We start from the raw sequence: 12,696 nt of genomic DNA, 5'->3' as shown, positions 1-12,696 counted from the left end.
CGAGCTGTCCCACTTTCAGTTGTGGTGTATCACACAAGAGACACCCTCCCCCAGCTGATTAGAACAGAAATGACCCAATCCAAGGGGAAGCCAGTCACAAGATGGTCACTGTTATGGGTTGAATATGTTGAAGTCCCGACTCCGTACATCTGTAAATTATACCTTATCTGGACATAGGGAAAATTCCTTTACAGGTTTCAGAGGGAGCATGGCCCTGCTGCCACCTTGATTTTGGACTACCAGCCTGCAGAACTGTGAGGCAATACATCTGTATTGTTTTAAGCCAGCCTGCCTATGGTAACGAATACAGCCAGGTACATGCCTACAATGTGGCCCAGTTCCAAAAGCTAAGGGGACCTGTTACGGGTTGAATCGTGTCCTTCAAATTTATATGTCCTAACCTCCTGTACCTCCAATTTGACCTTATTTGGAAATAAGGTCATTGCAGATGTAACTAAGATGAAGTTATACTGGAGTAGGGTGGCCCAATCCAAATACGATGGGTGTCCTTCTAAAAGGGTAACATTTGGATACAGAGACAGACACAGGGAGAATGTCATGTGAAGAGGAAGCCAGAGGTCAGGGTCATGCATTACAAGCCGGGGAGTGCCAAAGATCGGCGCAAAGCACCGGAAGCTGGGGGGAGGCTGGAACAGAAGCCCTGGCCCCGCCCTCAGGAGGAGCCAGCCCCACCGGCACCTTGATCTCCCACTGCGGCCTCCAGAACTACCGGGCGGCTTTTATTACAGCAGCCCTAGAGAGTGAATGCAGGGCTAGTGCAGGGCTTTAAGCCGCCCGGTTGGTGGGACTTTTATTACAGCAGCCCTGGAGAGTGAATGCAGGGCTAGTGCAGGGCTTTAAGCCGCCCGGTTGGTGGGACTTTTATTACAGCAGCCCTAGAGAGTGAATGCAGGGCTAGTACAGGGCTCCCTCCTGGGAACTGAGCTAGGAAATACCACGAGAACAAGGCAGTTTCCGATGAAGGGTAATAGCAGAGGTCTGGAGACAGCACCATGGGCCGCATCGGTACCAGCAGTAGGCAGAGGAGAGAGGGGCAGGCATGGGAGGATGTCCAGGGGGAAGCAGAGACTCATGAAGGAACGCCCCGGCCTGTCCGCAGAGCCCTTCCCACCCCGACGGCACCCCCTCCAGCCATCTGGTCTCAAGTGATCCTCTTGCCTTGGCCTCCCAAAGTGCTGGCACTACAGGTGCATGTCACTACACCTGGCCGCCACCACCGCCTCCTCCTCCTCCCCCTTCTCCTCCTCCTCCTTCTTCTTTTTTTTTTTTTTTTTTTTCCAGTAACTTAAGCCTCTTGCTATGGAAAGAGCCTAATTAGAGCAAGTAGCATGGGCCCTATTGGCTCGGGAAATGCTAATGTTCTATGAGTAATGGGTATCTGGTGATATAACAACTGTCCAGAAATTGGGCCTTCTGTGTTGTTATCCAACACAAAAGAGTATAGCTTTCTCAGGATCTCCAGCCCGAGTACCTTTCAACACCCTAATGAGTGCACTCACTGCTTTACTTTGATGTTCCTTATTCCTGTTATCATTAATAAGATTAAGGGCTTCTTTTATTGTGGCTGCTGCTGGAGACTTTCCATATTTTCTAAGCTGAAAAGGGGGAAGGAGGGGAAGAGGGACAGCAAATGGATCGTTTCCTTTTCAGGGAGAGAATGGGGCTTGAAACAATCGCTGAGTCTTCCCAGCATTAAATGAAAAGAGAAAAAGCCAGGTACTCCTGGGGGACCTAGAGGAGGGCGCTTTTGGCCTGCGAGCTATTTCAAGGTTCTGCCAATTCCCCAAGGGGTATTTGCAGCAAGACCTTGCCAGAACCCTCTAGAGCCTCCTAGAATGCTGTCTGTTCCCCACCCCCACCCCCCACCAGCTAAACCCTGATGCTTTGTAGGAGTGACTCACTTCTGAGGATCCAGTAATGACTCCCAGAACTCTGTCCACTTGGACAAGTTGCCCCTATGCTCTGTTCACAGGCATAAGTCAGTGTTTAGAGTTGGGAATGGTTGTTTATTTGGAGATTAGGACTTCCCCATGAGGTTGTGGGGGTGGGGAGAGCGGGGGCCCTAGAAATTCTAGATCTACCACAGGCCAGGCCTGGCTTTTTAGAGTTGTGTTAGGTGAGTACAAAAGAGGAGCCCCTGGGAGCATCCCAGACAGGGCTAAACAGTTGGATTGATGACACACTTGATTCCAAAGGGCTCGCTAGCAGGCTGGTGACCTACTTAGCGCTGTGTGGGGCAGCGGGGTGCACCTTTATGAGCCCTAAATAGGGACTGAGTAGCACAGGAACGCCAGGCCACTGGCTCCCTGCTGATGAGTCTGGCCCCACACACTTCAATCCTAATAGGTTCTCCTTTGTCCTGGTGTCCAGGCAACGACCGAGGGAGATTGCTGACCAAGCAGTGAGATGCCGCAGTGGTGGCGTGGTCACTTGGTTCTTCATAACTGGGAGCTGTGAGTGCAGGTCACATCAGGGCCTCTGTACCACTTCCATCCCAGCCCCCCACTTCCAGCTCACCTCAGCTCCGGGAGAAAAGGGGGATGTGGCCAGGCATGGTGGCTCATGCTTGTAATCCTAGCACTTTGAGAGGCCAAGGTGGGCAGATCATTTGAGGTCAGGAGTTCGAGACCAGCCTAGCCAACATGGTGAAACCCTGTCTCTACTAAAAATACAAAAATTAGCTGGACATGGTGGTGGGCACCTGTAATCCCAGCTACTTGGGAGGCTGAGGCAGGAGAATAGCTTGAACCCGGGAGGTGGAGGTTGCAGTGAGCTGAGATCGCTCCATTGCACTCCAGCCTGGGGGACAATAGCAAAACTCCATCTCAAGAAACAAAAAAAAAAAAAGAAAAAAAAGAAAAGAGGGATGCAAGTGAGATGCAGGGGCCCTCAGGCAGGGGGTTTAACCTGGGGGCTTTGGAGGGGTTTCTCAGAGTTCAAGACCCCTAGAAATGACAGGCAACACCTTGTGGACACGTGCATTTATCTTGAAGATATCTGTGACCTCCAAAGGGTGAAAACTACTGACATACAAGTCTCCTCGATAGAAACACCAAGCGGATGGGGCTTCCAGGGGTCTGTGGGTCGGAGTTAGGCGTGCATGCGGCTCCTGCACTTCCTGGCTGCTGTGCTGGCAGCTTGGAGTTGCCATCAGAATTGCACCTCATTGCAAATTAAAGAGCAGATTCAAAAAAAGAATCGCGTCCCTGTCACTGAGCAGTTTTGTGACCCTGAGTGAGTTTCTGACCCTCTTTAAAGAAGGACAAATGTGTTCACTGGATGTTGAAGATCAAACTGCTTCCCCAGGAGCGCAAAGTCTTTTGTGGCTTCTGCTGCTGCTTCTCCTCCTCCTCCTCCTCCTCTTCCTCTTCTTCTTCTTTTTTTTTTTCTAGACAGATTTTCGCTCTGTCGCCCAGGCTGGAGTGTGCAGTGACACGATCTCGGCTCACTGCAACTTCCGCCTCCCAGGTTCCAGCAATTCTCCTGCCTCAGCCTCCCAAGTAGCTGGGAATGCTGGTGCACGCCACCACACCCAGCTAATTTTTTTGTATTTTAGTAGAGATGGGGTTTCACCGTGTTGCCCAGGCTGGTCTCGAACTCCTGAGCTCAGGCAATTCACCCGCCTCAGCCTCCTGAAGTGCTAGGATTACAGGCATGAGCCACTGCACCCAGCCTGACTGTGGACCCATTTCCTACCCACACCCCCAAGTGCTGAAATTTCCTACATTCAAAACCTCTTCTGTGAATGTTCTCATCCAAAATCTGGCTTCATCCCGAGGACACTGCAGCTCCTGAGCCCTCTCAGCAAATGCCTGTCCTCTCTCCTCCGCCAGAGCGGGCATGTTCCTTCCTTGCTGCTCCCAGGACTCCCCTCCTCCTCCCTCAGCCCATCTCTCCCCTGCCCACACACCCCTCCTACCCTCAGACGTGGTGATTCCAACACCCACAAACGTGACATTTGCAATCCCCGAGCTATGCCTCTCCTTGCTCTCCCCGCCTCCCGCAATCTTCTAATCCACCCGACTCTGCTCCTCACTGTCGTGGGGAATCCTAGTAGCGCAAACCTGCTGTCGGACGGCACCTCTTACCTTTCCAGCCCACTCTCTCACTCCCTCTGCCCTCAGCAATCCTTGAGTGCAGGGGGACCTTTCGGCACATTGATCCACCTTCTTAGCAGCATCCTTTACCCCCTCCAAATCTCACTTATCTGCTTAAAATAAACTTCCTGGTTTAGCACTGCAGAAAATTCCTTTAAAAAAAAAAAAAAAAAAAAGATATAGGGTCTTGCTCTGTGGGCCAGGCTGGAATGCAGTGGCACAATCGTGGCTCACTACTGCCTCAAACTCATGGGCTCAAATGATCCTCCTGGCTCAGCCTTCCAAGTAGCTAGATTAACCAGCACACCCCACCATGCTTGGCAATTTTTATTTTTTATTTTTTATAAATGGGGGTCTCACTATGTTGCCCAGGCTGGCCTCAAACTCCTGGTCTCAAGCTATCCTCTGGCCTCAGGTGTAGCTGGGATTACAGGCATGAGCCAACTCTCCCAGCTTCAAGAATTCCTTTCTTATACCCTTAGATCCCTCGCTTTTTTTCTCCATCATGCCTTCCTGCAGAACCCCAAGTTTGGTTAAATCCAACTCACTGCCTGCTCCAGGCCTGCACCCACACAGCTGTGCTCGGCTGAAGAAAGGCACACAGCCCTGGTGGGGTGGTCTCACATCAGATGACCACAAACATCCAGGAGCCCTTCCCATTGCCCAGCAATCCGGTCCATCGCCCCTCTCGGCCACCCCTGCATACATTTCCCTCTCAGCTCAGCCCCTGCAATGCCTCTTCATCTTCACGCTCAGTTGCTGACCTGGCTTTAATTTCACTTTACGAATTTCACCTCCCACCTTGCGGCATCTATGGCCATGTCAACCTCTGTCTTCTTTTAAGCTGCTTTGAGTGAATCGTTCCTGCTCCCCTGGGCACCAGATCCCAGCCTATTTCTCTGCTGCCCTTTAGAGCAAGACTATTCTGTTCACATTCACACTCACTCCATTTTCTTGGTTGACCCAACCCACCTCAATCAGACTTTCCCTCCACTACTTGGTGGAAGCTACTCTTGTCAATGACTCCCCTCATCAACCGATCGACACCACCTGAATTAGCTGAGCCCACCTCCTCCTTGAGACGTGTTCTTCGTGCGTCTTCCCAGACACCACGCTCTTCTAGATTTTCCACCCACCTCCCAGACCCTTCCTGTACATCTACTGGCTGGTGCCTTCACCTCTCCCTGGCCCCTGGAGTGGCCCAGGGCTCTGTCTCTGGCCTTCATCTCCTCTCTGTCTGCATGGGCCAGCCTCCTGATGCATGTTGCTTATACGCTGATGTTCCTCCAGCATCTCTCCAGCCCCAGCCACTCCCTTGAGAACCACATTTTTGTTTGTTTGTTTGTTTATTTTTTGTTTTGTTTTGTTTTTGTTTTTGTTTTTCGAAAGAGTCTTGCTCTGTTTTTCAGGCTGGAGTGCAGTGGCACAATCTCAGCTCATTGCAACCTCCACTTTCTGGGTTCAAGCGATTCTCATGCCTCAGCCTCCCGAGTAGTTGGGATTACAGGCACATGCCACCATGCCTGGCTAATTTTTGTATTTTTAATAGAGATAGGGTTTCACCATGCTGGCCAGGCTGGTCTCAAACTCCTGACCTCAGGTGATCTGTCTGCCTTGGCCTCCCAAAATGCTGGGATTACAGGTGTGAGCCACCGTGCCCAGCCGAGAGCCACACTCTTATATCCAATGACCTAGTCTATGTCTCTGCTAGGGTTTCTAGCAGCATCTCAAACTTAATATGCCTTTCCCAGCCAGAGTGTTCCCTGAGAACTTAAGCAGAGGCTCTATTCTTACAGCTGTTGAAGCCAAAAGAAACACTGAATGTGCCTCAACGCCTCTCCTTCTTCTCCCAGGCCACATCCAACCCATCAGCCAATTCTAGCGGCTTTACTTTCAAACTACATCTGACATTCACAACTTCTCATCATCTCTGCAAGCCCCACCCTGGTCTAAGCCACTGCGATTTCTTTCCTGGGTAATTGCAGCAGCCTCTCAGAAGCTGCCCTTGTGTGGCTGCTCTGTCCTCAGCATGGTGGCCATGGGGAACTCTTCAAACGTCTAAGTCAGAGCATATCTCTCTCCTGCTCACAGCTCTCCAATGTCCTCATGTCACTCAGAGTCAAAGCCAAAGTCCTCAGAGACCCTCTATGACCCGGCGCCATGTTACCTTCTGACGAGGATTCTCTCTCACCACGCCTGTCTCTGCTACGCGGACCCCTTTGTTGTTCTAGAAACACATCAGGCCCACGCCCACCTCAATGACTGTGTGCGCTGTTCTCTGCCTGGAATGTGTTCTCTCGCGTGTCCCCAGGCTGGACCTTTGCTCAGATGCCACCTTCTTCCCGAGGCTCTCCCTGGTCCCTTTCCTCCCAGCTGCCCCCTCCTCGCCCTGCTCCTTACCCCAGGCCGCCCCATGTTCCTCCATACCACATGGCACGATCGCACCTGACCCGTTTTCCCTCCATGCTTTGTGGCCGTCTGTCCTCCGCCAGATTCATAGGAAGGAGGAGAGCTGCATGTCTTCTGGTCAGTGTTGCTTCCTGGCATCTGGGAAACCTGTGGGTCTCTGTGCCGTTGGCAGAGTGGTGAGCTGCTCTATGGGGCAGCAAAACTTGGTAAAATCGTTGCTGGTGGAGACCTGAAGGGCAGACCACATGCCCCCTGAGCTGTGGGGAGACTCTGGGGAGGAGGCTGGCGACTGGCAGGGAACAGGGTGTATTGCTGTCACTGGCGGTGCTAGGCCAGGTGTTACAAGAAGGACAGAAGGCTAGGAAGGACAGGCCCGTTGGCCAGCAGAAGTGAGGCGAGTGGGTGGGAGAGAGCCCAGAAGTGTGGAGGTGGCAGAGTTGGAAAAGTTCATTGCTTCTAAATTCCAAGCTGCCAGAAATAAAAGATGGAAAGGAACTTTGAACAGCAAAGGCCCAGGAAAACATCTTAGTTGGACCTGCCCCCTTGGCAGGGCAGGGGACCCTCACAACGCCTGCATCACAGAAAGGAGTCGGTCACTTCTACGGATTAGGGCTATTGCCCTTCCTCTTCTCAATGGAAATTGCATCATTTCTACTTCACCACTGTATGTGGGGTGTTGGGATGGGGGCGCATATGTACCCCTTTAGTTCATTGGTCACCAGAACGATAGGATCAGTCTCTAGTCCTAAGGAAGAACATGTGTGACAGAGATCCTGGATACAATGACTGATGGAACTTCGGGTTGTCTCCTTAGAGAAGGGGATGGGTGTGTCTATAGGTGGGAAGAAGAATGAAGTGGTTTGGTGACCAGAAGGGTGTCCTGTGGCAGGTGTGTTCCAGTCTTCTTTGTAGTTGAGTGGGGCTGTATTCCCAGTTTAGGCTGATGTAATACAAGCGAAGACTGGTCCATAAAAAATCACCGTTGTATAATCCTTCCTTTTATCTCCTCCCATGGGGACCTTGAAGGCCACATGTCAAGGATGTCAGTGTCACGAGATGGATGTAGCCTAGGTCCTTGAGTGATGAAATGACACAGAGCCCTATCGTCCCTTCATAACCCCTGCCCTCCCCCTACCTCTGCCTCAGAACATGTTGTACTTGCATTGGAAGTCACACTTTTATTGTGTTGGGTCGCTGAGCTTTCGGGGTTGTTAGAGTAGTTAGCCTAGCCTAGCTCATACAGCAGGTGCTCAATAACTATGGTAACAATCTTCGAATTTCAGAGCCCTCACTTCTAACCACCATACCTCTCTTGCTTGGCTTCCTGTATGCTTTCCCCTCCATTTCTTCCTAAAAGAAAATTCTTTTCTTAAAAATAATAGGTCCTGAGAACTGAACAACAACAAAAAACACAAACAAGCCGGTTAAAAAATCGGCAAAGAACTTGAACAGATATTTCTCCAAAGATAATTCAAACAGCCAACAAACACATGAAAAAAATGCTCAACAGCATTAGTTACTAGGAAAATGCAAATCAAAAACACAATGAGATACCACTTCACACCCATTAGGATGGCTATTATTAAAAAACAGTCAGAAAATAACAAGTGTTGGTGAGGATGTAAAGAAACTGGAACCCTTGTGCACTGTTGGTGGGAAGGTAGTTGTTGTAGTTGCTATGGAAAACAGTACGGCAGTTTCTCAAAAAATTAAAAATAGAAGTACTACATGACCCAGTCATTCCATTTCTGGGTAGATGAATAAATAAACAAAAGGTGGGATATTCATACCATGGAATATAATTCAGCCTTAAAAGAGAAGGGAATTCTGACACAGGCTACCACATAGATGAATCTTGAGTTCAATAAGTGAAATAAGCCAGTTACAAAAGGACAAATCCTGTGTAATTCTACATATGTGAGGTACCCAGAGTAGTCAAATTTACAGAGAGAAAAACCAGAATGGTGGTTGCCATGGGCTGGAGGAAGTGGAGAGGCAGATGGGGAGTTGTTTAATGGGTAGAGTTTCAGAGTTGCAAGATGAAAAGCATCCTGGTGATTGGTTGTATAACAATGTGAATGTATTTGACACTATTGAAATGTACACTTAAAAATGGTTAAGGTGCTAAATTTTAAGTTATATGTGTTTTGCCATAATTAAACATTATTTAAAAATTTTAAGAAGTAAAATATGTCCATATAAAAAATGACAAAGTATAAGGGAAGTAAACAAAATCATCCTTCATCACCCCAATGGAGATAACCACTGTTAAGCTATGATCACACCACTGCCCTCCAGCAATGGACTGATGGAAGGAGACCCTGACTCTAAAAAGGGGGGGGGAAGCACCACTGTTGAGAGTCTTTTTATGTAGCCAAAGTGGAGTGCTTTTATAAAACACTGATTCAACAGTTTAAAGTGAAAATTCAGTTTTGGTTGAGAAGGTAGTCCTATCACAGAAGGTGAGAATTAGGCCACTTTTGGCTTCTAGGCAGACTGGAATAACTTCAATATTTTTCTCTAAGTCTTCTAATTTGGATTTGGTAAACACTGTCTTTGTAAAAGAAATGCAGTCATGCCATTGAAAGGAATGGGAAAGGAGAAGAGCTGAAACCTGGGTGATGGGAATAAACTCCCACTAAAAACACCGGAGATGCAAAAGACCATTAGATCATTCACGTGAACAAAGTGAGTATAGGCAATAGAGGTCAGAAGAGTGGTTACCTCCGGGGAGAGCACCAATGTGGGGAGGCACGAGGGAGCTTTCAGGTGTGCTGAACATGTCCTATATCTTGATCTGGGTGAATAGACTGTATAAGTACAACATTAGGGCCCAGCATGGTGGCTCATGCCTGTAATCCCAGCACTTTGAGAGGCCGAAGTGGGCGGATCACTTGAGGTCAGGAGTTTAAGATCAGTCTGGCCAACATGGTGAAACCCCACCTCTACTATAAACACAAAAATTAACCAGATATGGTGGCAGGTGCCTGTAATCCCAGCTACTCTGGAGGCTGAGGCGGGAGAATCCCTTGAACCCGGGAGGCGGAGGTTGCAGTGAACTGAGATCGCACCACTGCACTCCAGCCTGGGAGACAGAGCGAGACGCCGTCCCAAACAAACAAACAAACAAAGATTATGTGAAAAGTCATTGAGTTGCATGCTTCAGGCATGTGCACTTTACTATATACATACATGTTATACCTTAATAAAAATAAAATACCCCATCCTCAAAAGGAAAAGGAAGCATTCCAGATGGAAGAAATAATAAACACCAAGGCCTGCAGGTGGGGCCGCAGGAAGACAGGTGGAGTGCAGGGAAGGGGGTAGTGAGATGAGGCTGGTGCACAGCAGACCAACAATGGAGATCCCTGGGGAGAGAACTGGGACTCGGGGATGGGGACCAGGGATTTCAATTTTTTACTCTGTTAAAAAATTTCACTGATAAACATGCCCTCATGCTTTATATGTCCCATTTTATTTTATTTTATTATTTTTTATTGAGACAGAGTCTCACTCTCTTGCCCAGGCTGGAGTGCAGTGGGGAGATCTCGGTTCCCTGCAACCTCCGCCTCCCGGGTTCAAGCGATTCTCCTGCCTCAGCCTCCTGAGTACCTGGGATTACAGGCTCCTGCCACCACACCCAGCTAATTTTTGTATTTTTAGTAGAGACGGGGTTTCACCATGTTGGCCAGGCTGGTCTCAAACTCCTGACCTCAAGTGATTCGCCCTCCTCGGCCTCCCAAAGTGCTGGGATTACAGGTGTGAGCCACCGCATCCGGCCTATATGTCCCATTTTAAAAACAAGTGAATGAAGCCATTTACTTTCTTTTTCAGAATGGCGCATCCCACCTTTCCTCGGGGCTTGTTGTAAGGAAGTTAATGGCTTTGAAGGTCCTTTTCTTGTCTTGAGGGGGGAAAGATCCAGAGGCTGTGCAGCCTCCATAATTTCCACTGATCAATGTGCCCTGGGAGGATACATCATTTCTTTTTATTATTATTATTATTATTATACTTTAAGTTTTAGGGTACATGTGCACAATGTGCAGGTTAGCTGCATATGTATACATGTGCCATGTTGGTGTGCTGCACCCATTAACTGGCCATTTAGCATTAGGTATATCTCCTAATGCTATCCCTCCCCCTCCCCCTCCCCCCACCCCACAACAGTCCCCAGAGTGTGATGTTCCCCTTCCTGTGTCCCTGTGTTCTCACTGTTCAATTCCCACCTATGAGTGAGAACATGCGGTGTTTGGTTTTTTGTCCTTGCGATAGTTTACTGAGAATGATGATTTCCAATTTCATCCATGTCTCTACAAAGGACATGAACTCATTTTTTATGGCTGCATAGTATTCCATGGTGTATATGTGCCACATTTTCTTAATCCAGTCTCTCACTGTTGGACATTTGGGTCGGTTCCAAGTCTTTGCTATTGTGAATAGTGCCGCAATAAACATACGTGTGCATGTGTCTTTATAGCAGCATGATTTATAGTCCTTTGGGTATATACCCAGTAATGGGATGGCTGGGTCAAATGGTATGGGGTCTAGAACTGGATACATCATTTCTTGATCAGAAGAGGAACAAAAGGGAACCCTGAGTGGAGAAGTTCCCCTCCCTCATTCATTCCATCGATGTTCATTGAGTGCTTATTAGACACAAGACCCTGCCTGTTTTGCAGACAAGAGTCCAGATCTCTCCCCTCTTAGTTCAGGATGAAATCAATACCTGAGACTCCAATCCTGAGGCAAATGGGATTAGGATCCCAGGGGCATGCAGAAAGGGAGGAGTAGGCGATCCACAGGGAAGGGAGATTCCTGGCTCCTTCACCTGATGCGTTGGGGAGCGGAGAAGCAACTTCTCGACCACTACTTTCTGGGGATTTAGAAGGTACTGGAAGCTCTGTCTTGAGCCTTTGGAAAGAACCCTTTCTCACCTTCGTCCACACCCACGTATGCTGGACGCACTAAAGGTTGGGTGTGCCTCCGTGCCTCCCTCTTCGGGCACTTGTGGGACTAGCCGGCGCGGCGATGGGGACGCGCGGCTCCAGCGGCGCCCGGGCAGAGGACAGCGGCCACCCGGGCAGGCATCGCCGCAGGCGTCCCGCTCCGTGCGCGCGGCGCGCGGCGGCTGGATCTTCCTCTCCGCAGCCCTGCTGGCTCTCGGGGACCGACCGTCGTCCAGAGTGGGGCCGGCTGCCGCGCACATTTTCCCGGACATTTAGCATCCTTGGCCCTGGGCCTGACAACAGCTCACGTTTCAAACACCCCTGGAGGGCGGTGCGCCCAGGGTGATATACTCTGGGCGCCTCTTTTGGTCATAAAAGTGATTTGGAAACGCAAAGAGGAGTCTCCGCATTGGCCCGGGGACCGATGCAGCGGAAGGGTGCGGCGACAGCCCCTCTGCACCCCAGCTCCCACCCAAGCAAGGGGGCCGCTCAGTCCGACAGTCCCTGCGGCTCCCGGGGACGCCCGCTGGCCCAGGGGTCTGAGGCGGACGTCGAACTGCTGACCCTAGCGGGAGCGGAGCGGAGCGGAGGTGCTCGCGGGAGCGGCCTAGGGGATGGGGTCAGAGTGGGGTCCCGGGGAAGCGGAGCCCACCCGGTCGCACGGCTTGGCCGAGGGGTCGGGAACAGGAAAGCGAGCGAGTTCCCGGAGGGAAGCCACTTCGAGGAACTGAACGCGAACCCGCCCAGAGCCCCGGCCCGCGCCGCCGTCCTCCGCAGTCCCGGCGCAAACAACCCAGCGCGACCCCAGGCCCAGGGGAGGTTCCGTGTGACGGTCTCGTCCCAGGGCAGCACGGAGGGCACGACCCCAACACACTTTTGTTGAACAAATAATTTTCAAAATATATATTTGGGGAGGAGGGCGCGGGCGGGCGAAATTGGCCACAGTCCGCGGCCAGAATTGGGAAGGGCCAGGTGGCCGGGCTTTTCTTCGTAGTCCCTGTGTCGTTTCCATTCCTTCATTCATCCAAAAAAGGACCGATTTCTACGGAAGCCAAACTCCTCGTTCGATTGTGTCCTGGAATCCGGGTTAAGAATTGCCAAATTGTCAAAATAGATTTAAGGAGTGGCCTCATTCCCAATCATTGCAGTTACATGAGTGGTTCTGTATAGCCAGGTTCTGGAGACAAAACTGTATTTTAATGCCATTGGTTTTCTTTGTAATT

This window comes from Pongo abelii, chromosome 17 (assembly GCF_028885655.2).
Source record: "Pongo abelii isolate AG06213 chromosome 17, NHGRI_mPonAbe1-v2.0_pri, whole genome shotgun sequence".
Taxonomy (NCBI): domain Eukaryota; kingdom Metazoa; phylum Chordata; class Mammalia; order Primates; family Hominidae; genus Pongo; species Pongo abelii.
This window is presented reverse-complemented; position numbering follows the sequence as displayed.